Source organism: Grammomys surdaster, unplaced genomic scaffold (assembly GCF_004785775.1).
Source record: "Grammomys surdaster isolate TR1022 unplaced genomic scaffold, NIH_TR_1.0 125500, whole genome shotgun sequence".
Lineage (NCBI taxonomy): Eukaryota > Metazoa > Chordata > Mammalia > Rodentia > Muridae > Grammomys > Grammomys surdaster.
The window spans coordinates 1-4,821 of record NW_021620356.1 but is presented as its reverse complement, the minus strand read 5'-3'; the positions used below and the strand labels follow the sequence as shown (position 1 = coordinate 4,821).

General features: G+C 42.1%; 1 long non-coding RNA gene and 1 other non-coding gene across 2 annotated transcripts; one reads left to right on the top strand and one right to left on the bottom strand.

Moving 5' to 3' along the window:
• LOC114638018 lies at positions 1-1,323 on the top strand. The gene is made up of 2 exons (XR_003713807.1): positions 1-83; positions 797-1,323. It is a non-coding gene; the product is annotated as an uncharacterized LOC114638018 (long non-coding RNA).
• Positions 1,324-2,559: 1,236 nt separating this feature from the next.
• Positions 2,560-2,689, bottom strand: LOC114638019. The gene has a single exon (XR_003713808.1). It is a non-coding gene; the product is annotated as a small nucleolar RNA SNORA17 (small nucleolar RNA).
• Between the last annotated feature and the right edge of the window lie 2,132 nt (positions 2,690-4,821).

Here is a 4,821-nt window from a genome sequence, read left to right as displayed (position 1 = left end):
TCCAACAGTACTTGACTGAGATGAACCTGACTGTTGAAGATGAACAGGAGAAGACCAGCAACCTCCAGAAACAGCAACATCAGGTACGGACAAGCAGCTCATTCAGACTAACCTTGTCTGTTATCATTTGCCTACTGGATCCATCTTTGCATTCATCCACCATCTTTTAAATCCACACTCCCAACCAGCCACCCACTTCATGGAATATAGTTGTTCATTACTTTGTCTATGCACAAGTATTCTAGGAACTTCAACTCTTGGGAGACACTGAATTATTGGCAAGTGTACCTTGCTACTCTGCTTGAAGCTGCAGTCTAGAAAGGGTAACAGATGAATGACAGGTCATACTCTTTCATGTACTCATGATAGGAGGGTTGCTTAGCAGAGCTTTGAGAAAGCTCTATGTCTTGTAACAGGAGTTGTGCAGGGGTCATGTGACCTCCAAGGTAGGCATCACCTTGCAGGGAGTAAAGACAAATACAAATATGAAATGAGTGCTTCTCACTGTCAGTGGTCTGGGTGGCATGTGGCCTTCTCCTTTCTCCTGCAGCCCAATGAGTTCTCTTCCCATTGGCCAGGTCTTGGTTTGCACTGATAGAAGTCTGAGTAGCACCTTGTCAGCCGATGTGTTTGTGAGCTTTCCTTGATATTTTGCCCTGCTAGCAGATTTAGCAGCAAGGGTTTCAGTTAAAAGATCAATGTTGAAGTCTAGTTGAGGTGGTGGGAGGCAGCAGCTGACATCTGACATGCATGTCCCCACCTAGCCTGTGTCTTCATAACTGCCTTCTTCTACCAGGTCTCAGAAGCTTCAAGAGAGCTGGAATTGGCCAGATCCCAGCAGGAGAGCCTCTTGTTGAATGAGTTGCAACCTCCGGAGCCCCCTGCTGAGCTCTCTCCTCAACAGCCACAGACTTCTTTGGATGAATCTCCTTCCTCATAGATAATTTCCAAAGTGTGAATGGGCCCAAACTATGTAGCCAGTGAGACAGCCAGGCTGATCCATGGTCTTTTTCTCTTTCCTGTGTGACCCCTTGAGAGAGAACTGAGGTGACTGCAGTACCAGCAATTGCTCAAGAGGAGAAACTGGCTGTAGTCTGTGCTGCTAAAAGTGCATTGAGGGAATGTCACCTCACAATTTTTTCTGTTAGAGTTTTCGTTGAAATTTTCTTTTGCATGGTTTTGTTTTTTCTTATGTTATTGAGATATTACATGTTCTTGTTATTGTTTTTGATTTTGCTAACGATTTTCACAATTTATATTAACCATCATATTAAAACTTGTTTTGTAAATTTGATTTCTTATGAATAAAAAGTTGATCTGTAACTCTTGACTCTTTTTTTTAATTTTATTTAACCTTTCTTTTACACTCCATTTTTTGCCCCTCTCCATGTTTACCCTCTGAAGTTTAACATACTGTTCTGCTCCTCACCTGTCTCCCTGAAAACGTCCCCGACTACCCACTCAAACACCTACTCCCCCAAACCTCCCATTTCTTTGGAGCCCTTTGAGGGTTAGGTGCACCTTCTCTGACTGAATCCAGACCTGGCAGTCCACTTTCTGTATATGTGTTGGGGGCCTCACATCAGCATGTTTATACTGGTCAGTTGGTGGTCCAGTGTCTCAGAGATCCCTGGGGTCCGGGTTATTTGAGACTGCTGGTCCTCCTACAAGGTTACCCTACTCCTCAGCTTCTTCCAGCTTTTCACTAAGTCAACTACAGGGGTCAGCAGCTTCTGGTCACTGGTTGAGTGTAAATATCTGCAACTGAGACTTCCGGGTGCTTGTCTGGTCTTTCAGAGGGCAGGCATGATAGACCCCTTTTTGTGAGCACTCTATAGCCACAGTAATAGTGTCAGCTCTCTGGTCCTCCTCTTCAGCTGGGGCCCCCTTGCGGTTGTTGCTGGACCTTCAGCCAGACTGATGAGCATCTCAGGCTAGAACTCTGTCTGGGCTTCCTGGCTGTGGACTGATTATAGTCTCCCGATTTCTCCTTGCCTGCACCTGCCTATGTTGCCGCATTCAGAAGATTTCTCTCTAAGGCTCATTTCTTACCATGGTCCATTGTATCATGCAGGGTTTCTTGTCTGCACCTTGCTTCCCACCACCGATTCCAATCTGGACCTACACAGAACAGGGTCATTTCAGGATTGTTTTTTACAGGCTGCTTTAAATTCTTTTTTCCCTCTTAGATAATTTCTTAATTTACATTTCAAATATTATCCCCATTCCAGTTTTCCCACCCACCAACAAATCCCTATACACTATCTGTCCTTCCCCTGATTCTATGAAGTTTTTTCCTACCTTCCCACCCATGCCAGCCTACCCTTCCTGCCACTCCCCTACACTGGGGCATCGAGTCTTCACAGGACCAAAGGCCAATCCTATTGATATCTCACAAGATCATCTTCTGCTACATAATAGGCTGGAGTCATGAGTCCTTACATGTGTCCTTTTTTTGGTTGGTGGTTTAGTACCTCAGTGTGTGTGGGGGGGTGTTCTGGTTGATTAATATTCTTGTTCTTCCTATGGGGTTGAGAACCCCTTCAGCTCCTTCAGTCCTGTGTTATACTCTTCATTTTCAGATGTTCTCAGAGCACAACACTGAGGTTACACATAGCCTCTCTCTTCTATGCCACCTACTGAGGCACATGAGACACAACTGCCACCCTGCCAATGATCTAGGGGCAGACCATGTCAATAATTTAAATCATTAAATGTCAGTGGAATTCTGGTCTGTACGATTGAAGAGTAAAACAAGAAAACCAAAAACTACAACAACGACAACAACAAAACAGCTAATATAATTTTCCAAGGAAAGACTTATTACCAAAGAATAATTAGCCAATCTTTTATCAAATCTTAAACTAGACCAGGAGATTCCTAAGCTCTGGTCATGTAGTGAAGACTCATCAACATAAAACATAGTTTGACAAGACTACAGAGCAATTGTCTCCAATAGTAGGAATTAATCAATACTGCTTAGTATTACTTAACCTAAGATCTTATAGTTTGGAAAATGCTTTCAAATAATGAACGTAATTCAAATTCTCTGAAGAATATTGTTGGAAGTTTGATGTGGATGGTATTGAATTTGTATAGATGACTTTGAATTTTTTTTCGTTTTTTTTTTTTGAACAGTGCCTAAATCTTTATTTTTCATAACCTACATTTTTCAAATTAGACAGTTTTACACAAAAATGACACAAAAGGAAACTTAAATTTCCAATAGTTTACATGTAAGCTTGATTCCAGTCTTAATGAAAAGTAGAACAGAAACAGAAACCCTCAGGCAAGCTTCCACGTTATACTCCCTTTCTGTGACTTGCAGCTGTAGTGCTCCTGGAATCTTCGATTGTATGTTGCTTTCCGTTTAACAGGCTACAAAGCACACAAACCCACATCTACAGCTCACTGAATGGGACACAAAGACAGGTATGTACTATCAGTCTCCTGCTGTGACACACTGGACCACTTTTTCAATATCAACTGCAGAAACCCTAATACAGCAATATAAGACTCTTTTATATTTTCTTTTTTTTTGTCTTTTTTTTTTGCCACCCACTAGTGGCAACCAGTAATGCAATGACAGGAGGGATTCACAGAGACATCATGACACTGACTACAAGAGAAAAATCACTTGAAATTCATGTCTGGTGAAGTGGGGCCAGATTCCTAGTCTGTATTTCCATGGATAATTAGGCATCATCACACAATTTTACAAGTTAAAAATGTCATTTGTGACTGTGGTATCTCTGATTCTATACCTTGAGATACTGAAAGGAATAAGTAATCTTCAAAAGTAGATTATGAAAATCACATATCACACTTGCTGTATGTGACATAGCAAGAGTCTGCATGCACCCTCGACAGGTTCCTATTTTGATAACTTCCATTTTTTTCTGAGTGGAAAACCTCAAAGTGTTCAGGAAGTCTCTGTTTTGACATTTTACAGCTATTTGGCATATCACCTTTGCTTCCTGAAAATGAGTGCTATAAAAATCCCATGTGAGCGAGGCTTTAGTTCCTGGTGCCAGGCTGTCACTGGCTAAGTGGTAAGTACAGTGTCCCGACCTCATATCTGTACACGTGCCCTTGTGTGCCGCCACTGAGCTTTACACTTCCAGCCAGAGGCCAGCAACACCTACAGCTGCCTCTGCCACACAGGTTTCATGCTGCAATGCTCAGCCTTGGGGAAAGGACTTCTCATTAAAAATCAAAGATCCTCTGTGAGAGCACCCTTGGGGATAATGGATGCTGACCATAATCTGGCCCCTCTTCCAGCTGAGATGTGACATGAAGGGCCTGAGTCCTCAGGCTCACCTTTCCAGATAGACAGCATCTGCTAGTGTGGGTTCAAGAGGCCAGCTATTTTCCTCCTCTTCTCTTCTTCTTTTTGTTTTTTTTTTTTGTCAGTGATCTGATATCTGTAAGGAAATTCGTCCTATGTTCCTCTCACAGGCGTCTGAAACATCAGCATTGTGTGTATTCCTATGTAACTGAATGACTGTTGCTCTGAACGAAATGCTCAAGGGCATCAGGCCATCTTTGCCTCTGGCAGAGAAAAAAAATCACTTAACAGTATAATTTTAATTAGCCCATTCTGGTTTTTTTTCTTTCATTGGAAGATCCTGCCAGTCTCTGCTCTCTATACTTTCCTTCAATACCCTCACACATCACATATGATTAGTATGTACTTACATACTTTTTAAGAGTATGAAAACATCCAAAGGCTTTTAATAAGAGTTTCCATTTCCCTTTTGCAGGAAAGAGGCAGAATCAGTTCAACACACCAGTGTAAGGGGAAAAAGAAAAACCTTAACA